Source organism: Lutra lutra, chromosome 2 (assembly GCF_902655055.1).
Source record: "Lutra lutra chromosome 2, mLutLut1.2, whole genome shotgun sequence".
NCBI lineage: Eukaryota > Metazoa > Chordata > Mammalia > Carnivora > Mustelidae > Lutra > Lutra lutra.
Genome location: NC_062279.1, coordinates 58716904 through 58733768, shown reverse-complemented (window position 1 = coordinate 58733768; position 16865 = coordinate 58716904). Strand labels below are relative to the sequence as shown.

Sequence of the window (16865 nt, the reverse complement as noted above, 5' to 3'; positions counted from 1 at the left end):
GGGTCATCTCCACCATAGCCCTTGCAAACAGGTCCTGGGATGGACACAAGAACAGGACTCGATCCCAGGTGCTCATACCTGGGCCTGGCTTTTTGGAGGCCCGGGAAAGAGCACACTTCATCTTAACACTCATTTTCAAGCTAGGGGAGCAGCAGGCATTGGAATCATCCTATGGGACAGGATGATTTAGGTTTTGATTGCTCTCTTCTGTGCTTGTTAATAATCCCTCCCTAGCGCCTCACTCAGGCAGGTGCTGAGCTCCTGGCAGTAAGAACCTCCCTACTCCTTTGACTTGTTGAACGTGGGGACTGAAAAAGACCTTGGAAATCATCTAAAGGGCTTTTAACTCTATTCTTGGGTGTTGTTGAAGAAGCAGCTCTGTTGGTGTCCTTTACATAGAAGGGGATGAAGAAAGGGCTCACAGGCAAACCTCTGACAGAATACAGCCAACATGTTGTACAGTTGAAGAAACTGAGACCAAACAGGTAGAAGCGGCTTCATGGGTATGCAAACCTGTGCCCCCCAACAGGTCCCCGCACTCGGAAGGCCTCGTACTAGGTTTAATGTCTTGAAATTCGTAAAAACTTTTAAACAGGGTCCTCTCACGCTTTTGTTTTGCACAGGGCTCTACCAGTTATGTTTCTGGTCCTATGGCTAGGAGAAGGAACTTGCTTAAGAGTCACAGCTAGTCAGGGGGACCAGAGCTCAGGGGCCCACTTCCAGGCCAGAGCACTGGCTAACATACCCCTACCTCTCTGTCGCTTCCTTCCCTCTGGCCTCTGGCCCCTCTGTGCTTCCGGATGGCCTCACCATGTCTTGGGCTGTCTGGGATGAGACAAGCAATTTATAAGCAACCCCAGGGAGTTCCCTTGGCTGCAGAGAGCAGCCTCGCCCACAAAGCTCCTGCTCTCAGCTACCACATCTTACAGAACTGCACCCACCCCTGTTAGCTGGCCTGGGGCAGGTCATTACCCAGAAGTCTCTGGAAGGGTCTTAGACCACATCTCACCACAGGTTCGGGGCCCACATTGCTCTGGACCTTAATGACGATGGTAAGATGCTACACGTACTCGGAGTGGTTTGGCTTCACCAACATTCTTGACAAACACTGTAAGAGAAAATCTAGTGAGGGAAAGACAGGACAGAAGTCCTCTGAAATGGTGGAGACATCCTGCTCCCATTGAGGAGGGAGTTAGGAGCACATGACCTGCTTTCTGAAACTCAGCAAGGCAATTCCAGTCCTCTGAGTGGAAGAGGAACAAGCTGGTGTGGATGACTATTTGGAGGAGAAAGGGCTGGCTGGAAGTCTGTGGGCTCCCTCCTGGCATTCCTAAGGTCTGCTTCCCTCACCTCCTTTTCCCCATTCTCAACCAACAGCCTCACCAACCAGGTGGGGCCAAATTCCTGTTCATTGAGGCCTTTGGGGCAGCTCTCGTGTATTTTTCCTCCAGCCTCCGGGAAACCTTCCGTGATCTCTCGTAACACCCCAGGGGCATAGGCTGCAGAGCTTTGAGGGAAGACAAGGCTTGATTTCCAATACACCTCTCTACGGGGTCTTCCCTCGTCCTCCCTAGGAGCCAGGAGGAGCGACCACCTCTACCTGAGATGGAAAAAGCAGGGCAGACAGCAAATATTTGGCCTTTGGATCTGTGGAGTTTGAAGAAGCAGGAATAGATTTCACCCACACGGAAAAAGTAAAGTGCCCAGCAAAGCAGGGCGGCCCTTCCAGGCTGGCCCTTCCCCAAGGGGAACCGGCTTCCAAGCCTTCTCCAAAGGCCCACCAATCTGAGAAGTACATCTGTTGGCCAACATTCACCTCCCCCCTCAAAGCCAAACATGGTGATGTTATGCTTTGTGGGGGAGAGGGGTATTGGTGGGGACGGCACTTAAGGAAACTCGTGTGCTGAGGAGCTAAGCCACCAGTGGCCAGGAGCCAGGCCTCCTCTGCCAGCCAAGCTGTTTCCACCCGAGGGCCCCTCCTGCCTGCTTGCTTGCCTGCCTGCCTGCCTCTGGCCAGGCCTCCCAGGCAGCCGCATTTTTCCATGCGGGCCGGTACCTGGCCCCAGGTGTCCCTTCTCGCACCCTAGGGGCATAGAGCTGCCACCAGCCCATCTTGGAGCTTCCCACTGGCTTGTCTGAGACCTTAACAGCCACCTGTGGGATGCTGTGCACATCTGTGGTGAAAGCGCTCCCAGCTCTGTCAACCCCCCACCCCCACACGCTGTAGGAACAGCCTGGTCCCCTGGGATTGGAGAGTCAAAGACCTGGGCTCTATTCCTGGCCCCACGTGAGGCTCTGGTCAAACCGTTTCCCTCTCTGGGCCCCGTTCTCCTCCTGGGTGGTCCCTGAGGCCCCTCGTGCCCTGACGTAATGTGACCCAGCCCAGGAACTCTAAGCCTGAGGACCATTTGGGGAGCGGAAGTGACTCGGTGGAGATATGGTTGGAAGCAGGCCCACCGCACGAGCAGCTCTGTGCCCCTGGGAGACTTGTCCTCAGCTGCCATGTACAGGGCAGAGTCACACCCTGCTGTTCCCCCAGCGTAGGAGGAACAGCCCCTCCCTACAGAATCAGAGACCAGTGCCCACACTCCATGGACAAAAGTGTGGACAGGCAGAGAAAAGGCTGCAGAGTATAGCTGTGTGATCCCAGGAAAATCTACCACATACGGCTTAGCAGAGGAGATTGTATCCAATCACAAGTGGGTAGACTGTGCCCCCTTTGAAAGCCTGACCCCCATCCTCAGACCGTGGGCGCTAGAAGGAACCTGATTCTAGAAGAAAAGGAGCTGATGTGGCAGGGTGTAAAGAATCATTAAACAGTTCAGTTTTTTGGGGGGACCTGAGGGCTCGGATGATGGAGATTAGTTCCAATGATGATGATGGAGATTAGTTCCTGTCCTTCAGGTACACACACACACACACACACACACACACACACACACGCACTGCTGACCTTGCCCTCCAGCTGGGGTCATTTTGATACTCGAAGACCCACATCCCAAAGCTAATTTGAGAGAAAAAAGAATTCTGCTTCTCAATAGGTGTTTGCTGGAATAGCTTAGCAAGTTTCCTGGAGGACAGGCAGCTGTGCTAGGTGTGAGGCCTGTGAGTCCAGCAGTGGGACGGACCGGGCCCCTCATCACTCACATAGACACTGCCCGTGTTTGTTTATGTTTTGGTTAGCAGGTGCATGTGTGTGTGCATGTGTTGTGAGCGCTGAAGCCCAAGGTTAGAGGGAGCCCTCTCACCCACCAGCTTTATAAGCTAGTAGCTACGATGGAGTCATTGATGCTCTCCGGCCACCTCCTCAGCAAGTACACTGGATCGTCTTTAATGCTCGTTCCAACTCTAACATCCTCCTCTGTGGTTTCTCCTTCTGAGAGGGCGCGCTTATTTATTTATTTTATTTGAGTCATGTTGACACACAACGTTAACTTAGTTTCAGGCTTAGGACAGAGCTGTGCTCACCAAAATGCATAACAGCCATCTGTCACCCCGCAGCACTGTTACAATATCATCAACTCTGTTCCTTGTGCTATGTCTTTTATGCTCAGGACTTACTCTGTAACTGAAAGCCCGTACCTCCTACTCCCCTTCACCCATTTTGCCAGCCACCCCCCACCTCCCTTCTGGCAACCATCTGTCTCTTCTCTGTATTTATAGATCTGATTGTGCTCTTTGTTTATTCATTTGGTTGTTTTTTTCCTCCAGATTCCACGTATAAGTGAAATCATATGGTATTTGTCTTTCTCAGTCTGCCTTCCTTCACTTAGCATAATGGTCTCTGGTTCCATCCATGTTGTTGCAAGTGGCAAGGTTGCACCCTTTTTCGTGGCCACGTAATATTCCACTCTATATACCAGGTATATATACATTTCTATCTATCCATCTATCTAGTGATCTGTATCTATTTTTCTCTCTGAATAAGACTGTGGAACCCGCAGAGTAGTGTTAGAATGAGAGGTGAATGAATATGGTGACCCTGGCTGCCTTCTTCTCGCCTCACTCTCTCCCAGTGGCTGTCACTTAGGAGGTATCCACTATATCCGCCAGTGCATAAATCTGAGTGCCCCATTACGCTGAAATCCTTAAAGGCAAGAGGAACATCATGGGATTCCCAGAACCTAATGTCGGTCTCCAATAAAGACTTGTGCTTCTATTTCACATTTACTGACCATCTGCCGTATGTGAGAGCTTGTATGTCTATCTGTACCTAAGGGCCAAGGAAGATGCAAAGAAGGGCTCCACATCCTTTCTCTCAAGGAGCTTACCCTTTGCTAGAACTGGTTCTTTCCCTGTCTCCCGCCTTCGCTGCTCCTCTTCTGGAAGACCCTGGTAGTAGCTGTGGAGCCTCTGGTTCTTAGGGGGCACCCATTCTCGAACAGTCTTACCCAGCCATGTGGATTTGACACATGGGGAGAGGCTGGTGCAGCCAGGTTTACAACACTGGGCTCTGGACATCTATTACAAACAGGGTAACACCTCTCGCTAGAGACCTGCAGAGACCTCCTTCAGGGCTCCGATGAGATACCTTCACGTCCACCTGAACCCTAAGCTAAGCTATTCTTTATTCTGGGATGTTACACCACACTCCAGTGGTTTCCGCCCTCAGGCAGACAAGACAGACACGCTTAAGAGGAAAACCAGATAATGAAGGGAGAAGAAGATACCAATCAGATGACTGGTCTATACAGTGGATTCGGTAGAATCCTGGGGAGAAAGAGCATTAGAAGTTGGGGCACCTTGGAGAGGCTTTCAGGAAGAGTTGAAGGGTAGACATAGACTTGTTGCATTTAATCTTTTTCTAGTACATATGCATTAGGAAAATTTTTGAAGAACTTAGTAACGGGGGAAAGAAAAAGTACTTATGTGAACTCCTACCTCTCAAAAAAAATTGACAAGATTTGGACGAGCATTCTTCCAGAAATCTTTCTGGGTGTGTTTGCACACAGATTTTTTTTTTTTTTCCATATGGATAAGACTATACTTTCCATGTTATTCAGTATATGTATTTTTATTTTTTTTAAGAGATTTTGCCCATTTGTCAGAGAGAGAGAGGGAGAGCAAGCACAAACAAGGGGAGCAGCAGGCAGAGGGAGAAGCAGGCTCCCCGCTGCGCAAGGAGCCAGATGTGGGACTCCATCCCAGAACCCTGGATTATGACCCGAGCTGAAGTCATCAGATGTCCAACCGACTGAGACCCTCAAGCATCCCTCTTTATATGTTCTTTAAAAAATTCAACAATAGAACATAGATATCTTCCCTGGGCCAAAAATAGAGATCTGTACTATTTTTAAAATGGTTGTATAATAGTCCATATATGCCTTTTGATCATTTATTTAACCAATCCCTTCTTGATGGGCATTTGAGTCATTTACGTTTTTCCTTGGATTTATCATAGCACGCAGTGATAATTCTTACACATCCGTCTTTACCTCATGGTGTAAGTATCCCCTGAGGAAGAAACTCCTAGAAGGGGCTTTGGGGAGTCCAAAGGCACACTCATCTGAAGTTTGGAAACAGAGTGCCACACTGTCCCACAGGCACAAGCAGGCCCTTCATTCCCATGGGGTCTGAGGTGTAACACCTGGAGCGAGTTTGAGGAAGGTGGCGAATTTTGATCTTTTCAGGAAAGGAGGAAGTGAGTTCATCTTTGGGGAATATCGGGCTGAGAAGAGGAGGAGTGGTGGTGACAATCCAGGGGCCAGGACTTGGCTGAAGGCAACTCCACACCACTCTCAGCTCCCCGAAGGGCTCCTCTCCAACCCCGCTGGGTTTCCCCTGAGCAGTGCAGAGAAAACAGGCTGAGGGGCTGAAGGCACAAGGGCCAGAAGAGAAAGGTAATGGCTCCAGCAAGCTGAAGCTTATCCCGGGAGGCTCCACTGATGGCAGGATGGAGTAAGGAGTTAAAAGGCTTAGTGCAGCGGGGAGTAGGAAGAACAGTGGGAATGGTCCTGGAAATCCTGCAGATGGACCGGCAGGGAGCTTTCTGCTGCAGAGGCTGAGCTGTGTTTGAGGCAGAGAGGAGACCCATAGATCCTGGGTCTAGGAGCCCCAAGGTCCAGAGAACCAAGGGACTTTCAACAAATGTTTTCTCCATTAAAGTTGATGGCCGGAGACAGGATAAAAAAGTAATCCAGCCCAGGCAATGGGTTTATCCAGAACAGTGTTCCCCGAAGCTGGTGCATTTCATTCCTAAGGTCATAATAGCCAACTCAATACCTGAATACCAGTTCCATGGGATTTAATGCATCTTTTTTTTTTTTTTCAAGCATGTCAGGAAGTTCTACAATCAAATGTTTGAGAAACATAAAAATAAATACAGATTGAAGAGGGCTTTTTTTTTTTTTGTAGGACTTGTCAAAATCTTCACTATGTTAATGTGAGTTTCTAAGATGGTAAATAAGGTATGCAGCATTTTCTAGACTTACTTGATCAAAGAACCTTTTTTTTCACAAAGAGTAATTTGGAATTCCAAAGTGTTTCATAGGACATAGTTTGAAAAATAGGTTTCTTTCTTTTCCTTCCTTCCTTCCTTCCTTCCTTCCTTCCTTCCTTCCTTTCTTTCTTTCTTTTGTGTGTGATGGGGAGGGACAGAGGGTGAGAGAAAGAGAAAGAGAATCCCAAGGAGGTCCCAAACCCAGCTCAGAGCTCAACAATGGGCTCGATCTCACAACCCTCGGATCGTGACCTAAGCCAAAATCAAGAGTTGGATGCTTAACTGACCAAGCCACCCAGACACCCTGAAAAATGGATTTCCGGAAAGTTGGAAATCGGTCCTGAGCATAAGTGGCACCGAGAAAGGACAATAAATGATAGTAACAATTCCAGTAGGATTGAAAAAGAATCCCAATAAAAATGACAGCTACCATTTATCAGTATTCACTGTGTGCCAGGTACTTGTCATTTGTCACCTCGTTGGGTTTCCACAGCAGCTCTGTGAGTCTAGTTTGAACATGAAGCTGAGAGAGGGAAGAGGGTCCCCATGAGAAGGAGAACAGGGACTTCAAACAGTGAAACATGGGGAGAGTGAGGGGTTCAAAGATCCAGAAATGCAACAGAGACCAAGGAACTGGCAATCCCCGCACCTCTTCCCCATTCCCATGGGATTTAGGGGTTCAGGGGGAGGACCAATATGTATGTGATGGTGGGGGAGGGTTGGGTCTCTTGCATGGAGTGAATAACGAGGGTTGTCTTCTCAACTGGAGGCTACAACACCCCTTGAAGCAGTGTCTAGAAATGGGGTGGGCATTTGAAATTATCACAATGACCAGGGATGGCTGCTGACATTTAGGATGACAAAGCCTGCACAGCGTGGGTAAATGCTGTCTAACAAAGAATTGCGCCCCCAGAGGCTGAGTGCTCCCTCCGGAAACACAGAGGATGAGAAAGGGGAGGAAAGTCACTGGGAACAGAGAGGGCTTAGGAGAAAGGGCCAGTTTCCCCTCAGCTGTGGTGACCAGGAGCACAGTGGAAGGCAGGCTGTGGGCTGGCTCAGAGGATTCAGACAGGGGTGGCAGGAGGAGAGAGAAAACCTGTCCCAGAGCATCGAATGGGAGTTTAGGAGCGAAGGAGCAGAAAGGATTGTTACAGGGAAGCAGATCATGACCACTGGAAGAGCAGGAGAATCTGAAAGGGAAGGACCAGATCCATTAGAGCAGAGAGGGGCAGACTGATTCCCCCCGGACTGCAGATGTGTCCACAGAGGAAGCCCGTAGGGAGCGGGCAATGGCGGGAGGGTTCTAATGAAAACAATTTTGCAACCTTAATTATAGCATTCTGGAACCTTAAACTATAGCTATTTTGTAACTTTAAATATAGCATTGGCTCCTGAGAAGACTCTGAAATCTTTATTTTTGCCGACCCAATTGGCTGTTTTGAAAACCCACTCTGTGAACTCCGTAGAAGATAATCATCAAAATATGTTCCTTGAAGTTCCCAAAGAAAGCCCTTTTATTCAGTTCCTCGAATCTCTCTCCCTTGCTGACTCTGATGGAAGATTGCAGTCCCAGAAAGGCTGAGGAGTGAATTAACTCCATATTTTTGGTCAACCGAGAGAAAGCCGGCATCGGCAACCACAGGCCAGTTAGCTTTTGGTTCACAGGTCCAGGCTGTTTTCCACCTCCCGAGGGGAAGGGAACTGAGTTCAACCCCGACAGAGTCAGCAGTCACGCCTAACAATGTGCCAAGACATGCACCTTCGATCACACTTTCTATGTGGCTCTGTGGGAGCAGAAGCTTAAAAAAAAAAAAAAAAGTGGTTTCTCTTGTGGCTATCCTTCTGATATTTGAGTCGGCTATTATGACCTTAGGAATGAAAGGAACAAACGCTCTTTCCAGTCTTCAGTGAGTCTGAGCTTGCAACACTGGCCTACGAAGGCTTTTGGATTGTTTGTTTGTTTTAAGCACACTGCCTGGACTTTGAGTAGAGAGCACTAGATGAAGCCTGGTGGTGCCTTTCGTATGTCTTTCACAGGCCTGGCTTCTTTATCACTATGACCAGAATATTCCCTTGTGACAGATGTAAACCCTTGGCACCTCTGGACTGGGGGAGGCAGAAACTGGCTTAGATGTTTGCTAACTGGAACAGCTTGCTGTCCCAAGTTTGCTGTGAGAGAGGGGCCTTCCCAAAGACTTACCATCCAGGCATTGTCATCGCTTCTCCAGTGTCCTTTGCCAAGCCTACCCCTCTTGTCACAATTTATCCTGGAGTCAGCAATACAGGAAAGGGAAGGAAAGAAAGAACACAATGGAGTCTCCCTTTTTGGAAACGCAGTCTCCCTTCAGGTGCCCATGGCTTGCAATACGGCCTCTCCTTCAGCCACTGTAGACACCTGGCAGCCCACAACGTCTGACATTCAGGTCCCCTCAGTTTTTGGTATTACCAGACATACTCAGTGTTATGGGTAACATGTATGGCACAGGGAAGAGTCACAGCCTTATTTTAGAGGGCTATAAGATGCTGCTGGTATTCTAAGATTTTTAATTGGGACACCACTGGGAAAAAATATCCATGCCCCTCTAGAGAGGCCTTTCAGCTTTAGGAGAGGAATATCCTATCCCTTGTTCCAGTTCTGAGAGAAGCAGGGGGAGCAGACCCGACATTCTCCTGTGCATTCTGGCTTCGTTCCTTTTCAATTCAAACACTAGGTTCTGAAAAAACAAACAAACAAACAAACAAACAAAAACACTAGGTTCTGTCTGCTGCTTTAAGCCTTTGCATCCTCAATGCATTAGCACTCCCTAGTCACAGAAAACTAAGACCAAATTTAAACCATATTTGAAGTCATTAATCTTTATTTTTTAATAAAAATGAGCTCTTACTCGAGACAGAGGAAGTTAAGAATTAACTAGGGATGCAGACCTTCTCATAGAGTCAGCAGACCCATCTTTCTTGAAACCCCACTCCATGATCAGCCCGGGCCTGACCAAGGCTGGAGGAAGATTTCAGACCTCAAGGAGATGTAAACAGATGTCAGGCCTGGATGGAGAAGGCTGTGTGCGGCCCTGCGAGCCCTCTGTACATGCGCTTGGATCTGCCTTCAGATCCCCGGACTTCAGGAACCACAAACTAGCTGGCAGGTCACTTCCCTTCTCCAAGCCTTTGTACCATGACAGATGGGCTCTGCGGCTTGTCAGCTCCTTCCCACACTCCCTATCTCTGAAAACTGTTTGGAAAGCTGGTATATCCAACACTAAGTCAGATCTCAGCACAAGGCATGGGAGACTGAGAGGGGGAGGAAAGTCGTTTCCTGTCTCTATCCACTCCACTTGGCCCTGCTCGAGGAGGGAGTACAGACTCCTGTCTAATCAATCATCCTCTGATCAATCACAGCCTCTGGATCCTGAAGCCAAGATTTTCTCAGTGCTTTCCGTCTGTTTCTTCTTCTGTCCCCGACCGGAACAATCTTGGTGTAATGTGAATATAATGAGCCTGTACTCGCAAAGGGTTTGGCTTATAAAAGCCTCCCAAATGCTTTGGATTATGTTCCCATTAACATGAACAGGGATAAAGTGGAGAGTTCCTAGAGCACTCCAGACATAGGTAAATTAGGGGTCCCCAAGGCCCATGGCTCGGCCAGTGAACAGGAAGTCCAAAGGATTAGAGAAAGGAGGAGACCCCTTTGGGGATCAGGGAGGGTGTGAGCTATGGAGCTGAGATGTCAACAGAAGGAACAGTGCCAAATGCTTGTGAACCCCTCATCTGCAGAGAGCCAAGTTCCGGGCTGGCAACTGTCATTTCCCTGCCTGTGGGCTGCAAAGTACCGGAATGGGGTCTTTCTTAATTCCCACTCACTAACGATTGCCAATTTGGGGGGCCCTCAGTGCGAGAGTAGAGTGATGACAAAGCTGTGTGCTTTTGTTGGGGGGCGGTGTTTGCTGAAAGTCAGTGTCAGCCTCCCTTGATTTAAGTCCTCCCAGCTCCCTTGCAAAGGCTATAAAGAGCGAAGTGATGAAATTGGCCTTGGAGCCAGAACAGGGAGGAGGCCAAGTCCTGAGGGAGTGCAGAGAAGCACCATCAAGGGGTGGGGAGAAATGAGAAACAGGGGCAGGAAGGCCTAGAAGGCATTTCTGCTCCAACAGATGGAAGGAATACCTCCCCCGGGGACCACGGCTGCGGTACATCCGACAGCACACGGCTTGGTTCCGGCTGAGATCATCTGGGGCTGGGAGGGCACGGCTGCTTAGGGTGAGGTGTTGGTTAGATGGGAGTGCGGAAGGCACCAAGGGATCTGAGCCTGCCTCATCTGAGGCTTATGTTTATGGGAAAGGGATGGGAACCCTGATAACCCCACAGGCATAGTTACCCTCATAAACTATTGGCAGATTGACAACAGGATGGCAGCCTGAGACACAGAGAGGGGCTGGAAAGATTGATTTCTCAGGTTATTGATGAGGGGATCTGCCTCATAGTGGTACCTGCCATATAGACCTCCTTCTCCCACTCCCAAGACCCCAGACCACACACACACACTCATGAGAGCCCACTAGCTCCATCAGAGAGTGGCTCCCTACGATCCATTATTGTGGAGAGGAAAACAGCCAGAATTCAGGAGGTTTTGCCAGTGGCTGGCTCTGTGACTAGCCAGGCATGAAAACATAACCCCCTGCCCCCAACTCAGTTTCCTCACCTGTAAAATGGGGAGAATGTCTTCCCACCCTGTTTCTCTCTCAGGCTAGCCATAAGGACCAAAGGCAATAATGGATATGAGCCCAGCTCTCCGCCCTGTCCCCTAGATTGACTCCATCTTTGAAAGTGGGACACTAACCTTGGTCTCTTGACCAAGCTTCCCGTGGATCCCACATCAAGCATAAACCAGCTTAGGACTGGGAAGCATAGTGTAAAATCATAGATTCTTTTACAATTGTGGTTGTTGAGCAATTTCTCAGTGCCATCCACTGCCCTCGGGTCTTTGGGTAAAGCAGAGAACAAGAGAGGCACATTCCCTGCCCTCAGATTTAAACACTGGGGAAAAGAGCTGTTGAATAAATAATAAGAGATAGATTGCCTTTTACAGCAGGAGGACACAGACCACACCCAGGTTATCTCTAACAAGGGATGGGTCCAGTTGGGAAGCTCAAGGAAGGCCACTGAGGAAGTGACATCTAAGCCGTGACCTAGAGGACAAGCAGAAGGCATTCTTGGCAATGATGATGGCATCTTTAACTTGGGTTTATCTCCATCCCTCACCTCCTGAGCCCATTCACGGCTCCTTCACTTACCTAGGGTCTTTGCCCACTTTGCCTCTTGGCTCCCTTCTTCTTCTTTTTTTTTTTTTTTAAAGTAAGAGTAGTTTTTTATTTAAATATGGGCAGGCAGCATAAGCTAATTTTTTTTAAATATTATTTTTTATAAACATATATTTTTATCCCCAGGGGTACAGGTCTGCGAATCACCAGGTTTACACACTTCACAGCACTCACCATAGCACATACCCTCCCCAATATCCATAAACCCGCCCTCCCTCTCCCAACCCCCTCCTCCCATCAACCCTCAGTTTGTTTTGTGAGATTAAGAGTCACTTATGGTTTGTCTCCCTCCCAATCCCATCTTGTTTCATTTACTCTTCTCCTAGCCCCTCAACCCCCCATGTTGCATCTCCTCTCCCTCATATCAGGGAGATCATATGATAGTTGTCTTTCTCCGATTGACTTATTTCGCTAAGCATGATACCCTCTAGTACCATCCACGTCATCGCAAATGGCAAGATTTCATTTCTTTTGATGGCTGCATAGTATTCCATTGTGTATATATACCACTTCTTCTTTATCCATTCGTCTGTTGATGGACATCTAGGTTCTTTCCATAGTTTGGCTATTGTAGACATTGCTGCTATAAACATTCGGGTGCACGTGCCCCTTCGGATCACTACGTTTGTATCTTTAGGGTAAATACCCAGCAGTGCAATTGCTGGGTCATAGGGTAGTTCTATTTTCAACATTTTGAGGAACCTCCATGCTGTTTTCCAGAGTGGTTGCACCAGCTTGCATTCCCACCAACAGTGTAGGAGGGTTCCCCTTTCTCCGCATCCTCGCCAGCATCTGTCATTTCCTGACTTGTTAATTTTAGCCATTCTGACTGGTGTGAGGTGATATCTCATTGTGGTTTTGATTTGTATTTCCCTAATGCCGAGTGATGTGGAGCACTTTTTCATGTGTCTGCTGGCCATCTGGATGTCTTCTTTGCAGAAATGTCTGTTCATGTCCTCTGCCCATTTCTTGATTGGATTATTTGTTCTTTGGGTGTTGAGTTTGCTAAGTTCTTTATAGATTTTGGACACTAGCCCTTTATCTGATATGTCATTTGCAAATATCTTCTCCCATTCTGTCAGTTGTCTTTTGGTTTTGTTCACTGTTTCCTTTGCTGTGCAAAAGCTTTTGATCTTGATAAAATCCCAATAGTTCATTTTTGCCCTTGCTTCCCTTGCCTTTGGTGATGTTTCTAGGAAGATGTTGCTGCGGCTGACGTCGAAGAGGTTGTTGCCTGTGTTCTCCTCGAGGATTTTGATGGATTCCTTTCTCACATTGAGATCCTTCATCCATTTTGAGTCTATTTTCGTGTGTGGTGTAAGGAAATGATCCAATTTCATTTTTCTGCATGTGGCTGTCCAATTTTCCCAACACCATTTATTGAAGAGGCTGTCTATTTTCCATTGGACATTCTTTCCTGCTATGTCGAAGATGAGTTGACCATAGAGTTGAGGGTCTATTTCTGGGCTCTCTATTCTGTTCCATTGATCTATGTGTCTGTTTTTGTGCCAGTACCATGCTGTCTTGATGATGACAGCTTTGTAATAGAGCTTGAAGTCCGGAATTGTGATGCCACCAACTTTGGCTTTCTTTTTCAATATTCCTTTGGCTATTCGAGGTCTTTTCTGGTTCCATATGAATTTTAGGATTATTTGTTCCATTTCTTTGAAAAAAATGGATGGTACTTTGATAGGAATTGCATTAAATGTGTAGATTGCTTTAGGTAGCATAGACATTTTCACAATATTTATTCTTCCAATCCAGGAGCATGGAACATTTTTCCATTTCTTTGTGTCTTCCTCAATTTCTTTCATGAGTACTTTATAGTTTTCTGTGTATAGATTCTTAGTCTCTTTGGTTAGGTTTATTCCTAGGTATCTTATAGTTTTGGGTGCAATTGTAAATGGGATGGACTCCTTAATTTCTCTTTCTTCTGTCTTGTTGTTGGTGTAGAGAAATGCAACTGATTTCTGTGCATTGATTTTATATCCTGACACTTTACTGAATTCCTGTACAAATTCTATCAGTTTTGGAGTGGAGTCTTTTGGGTTTTCCACATAGAGTATCATATCATCTGCGAAGAGTGATAGTTTGACTTCTTCTTTGCCGATTTGGATGCCTTTAATTTCCTTTTGTTGTCTGATTGCTGAGGCTAGGACTTCTAGTACTATGTTGAATAGCAGTGGTGATAACGGACATCCCTGCCGTGTTCCTGACCTTAGCGGAAAAGCTTTCAGTTTTTCTCCATTGAGAATGATATTTGCGGTGGGTTTTTCATAGATGGCTTTGATAATATTGAGGTATGTGCCATCTATCCCTACACTTTGAAGAGTTTTGATCAGGAAGGGATGCTGTACTTTGTCAAATGCTTTTTCAGCATCTATGGAGAGTATCATATGATTCTTGTTCTTTCTTTTATTAATATGTTGTATCACATTGATTGATTTGTGGATGTTGAACCAACCTTGCAGCCCTGGAATAAATCCCACTTGGTCATGGTGAATAATCCTTTTAATGTACTGTTGAATCCTATTGGCTAGTATTTTGGCGAGAATTTTTGCATCTGTGTTCATCAAGGATATTGGTCTGTAATTCTCTTTTTTGATGGGATCTTTGTCTGGTTTTGGGATCAAGGTGATGCTGGCCTCATAAAATGAGTTTGGAAGTTTTCCTTCTATTTCTATTTTTTGGAACAGTTTCAGGAGAATAGGAATTAGTTCTTCTTTAAATGTTTGGTAGAATTCCCCCGGGAAGCCATCTGGCCCTGGGCTTTTGTTTGTTTGGAGATTTTGATGACTGTTTCAATCTCCTTACTGGTTATGGGTCTGTTCAGGCTTTCCATTTCTTCCTGGTTCAGTTGTGGTAGTTTATAGGTCTCTAGGAATGCATCCATTTCTTCCAGATTGTCAAATTTGTTGGCGTAGAGTTGCTCATAGTATGTTCTTATAATTGTCTGAATTTCTTTGGTGTTCGTTGTGATCTCTCCTCTTTCATTCATGATTTTATTTATTTGGGTCCTTTTTCTTTTCTTTTTGATAAGCCTGGCCAGGGGTTTATCAATCTTATTAATTCTTTCAAAGAACCAGCTCCTAGTTTCGTTGATTTGTTCTATTGTTTTTTTGGTTTCTATTTCATTGATTTCTGCTCTGATCTTTATGATTTCTCTTCTCCTGCTGGGTTTAGGGTTTCTTTCTTGTTCTTTCTCCAGCTCCTTTAGGTGTAGGGTTAGGTTGTGTACCTGAGACCTTTCTTGTTTCTTGAGAAAGGCTTGTACCGCTATATATTTTCCTCTCAGGACTGCCTTTGTTGTGTCCCACAGATTCTGAACCATTGTGTTTTCATTATCATTTGTTTCCATAAATTTTTTCAATTCTTCTTTAATTTCCTGGTTGACCCGTTCATTCTTGAGAAGGATGCTGTTTAGTCTCCATGTATTTGGGTTCTTTCCAAATTTCCTCTTGTGATTGAGTTCTAGCTTTAGAGCATTGTGGTCTGAAAATATGCAGGGAATGATCCCAATCTTTTGATACCGGTTGAGACTTGATTTAGGACCAAGAATGTGATCTATTCTGGAGAATGTTCCATGTGCACTAGAGAAGAATGTGTATTCTGTTGCTTTGGGATGGAATGTTCTGAATATATCTGTGATGTCCATCTGGTCCAGTGTGTCATTTAAGGCCTTTATTTCCTTGTCGATCTTTTGCTTGGATGATCTGTCCATTTCAGTGAGGGGAGTGTGAAAGTCCCCTACTATTATTGTACTATTGTCGATATGTTTCTTTGATTTTGTTATTAATTGGCTTATATAGTTGGCTGCTCCCACGTTAGGGGCATAGATATTTAAAGTTGTTAGATCTTCTTGTTGGACAGACCCTTTGAGTATGATACAGTGTCCTTCCTCATCTCTTATTATATAGTCTTTGGCTTAAAATCTAATGGATCTGATGTAAGGATTGCCGCCCCTGCTTTCTTCTGATGTCCATTAGCATGGTAAATTGTTTTCCACCCCCTCACTTTAAATCTGGAGATGTCTTCGGGTCTAAGATGAGTGTCTTGTAGGCAACATATAGATGGGTTTTGTTTTTTTATCCATTCTGATACCCTGTGTCTTTTGATTGGGGCATTTAGCCCATTAACATTCAGGGTAAGTATTGAGAGATATGAATTTAGTGCCATTGTATTGCCTGTAAGGTGACTGTTATTGTATATTGTCTCTGTTTCTTTCTGATCTACTACTTTTAGGGTCTCTCTTTGCTTAGAGGACCCCTTTCAATATTTCCTGTAGAGCTGGTTTGGTATTTGCAAATTCTTTCAGTTTTTGTTTGTCCTGGAAGCTTTTAATCTCTCCGTCTATTTTCAATAATAGCCTAGCTGGATATAGTATTCTTGGCTGCATGTTTTTCTCATTTAGTACTCTGAATATATCATGCCAGCTCTTTCTGGCCTGCCAGGTCTCTGTGGATAAGTCTGCTGCCAATCTAATTTTTTTTACCATTGTATGTTACAGACTTCTTTTCCCGGGCTGCTTTCAGGATCTTTTCTTTGTCACTAAGACTTGTCAATTTTACTATTAGGTGACGGGGTGTGGACCTATTCTTATTGATTTTGAGGGGGGTTCTCTGAACCTCCTGGATTTTGATGCTTGTTCCCTTTGCCATATTGGGGAAATTCTCTCCAATAATTCTCTCCAATATACCTTCTGCTCCCCTCTCTGTTTCCTCTTCTTCTGGAATCCCAATTATTCTAATGTTGTTTCGTCTTATGGTGTCACTTATCTCTCAAATTCTCCCCTCGTGGTCCAGTAGCTGTTTGTCCCTCTTTTGCTCAGCTTCTTTATTCTCTGTCATTTGGTCTTCTATCGCTAATTCTTTCTTCTGCCTCATTTATCCTAGCAGTGAGAGCCTCCATTTTTGATTGCACCTCATTAATAGCTTTTTTGATTTCAACTTGGTTAGATTTTAGTTCTTTTATTTCTCCAGAAAGGGCTTTTATATCTACCGAGAGGGTTGCTTTAATATCTTCCATGCCTTTTTCAAGCCCGGCTAGAACCTTGAGAATCATCATTCTGAACTCTATATCTGACATATTACCAATGTCTGTATTGATTAGGTCCC

The 16865-nt window shown here is 45.9% G+C and overlaps 1 protein-coding gene across 1 annotated transcript in view; it reads left to right on the top strand.

Annotated features, from left to right (window-relative positions):
* SCARA3 (scavenger receptor class A member 3) overlaps nt 1–16865 on the top strand; it is a 56828-nt gene that overhangs the window by 867 nt on the left and 39096 nt on the right. The gene's annotated exons all lie outside the window — the stretch shown is intronic.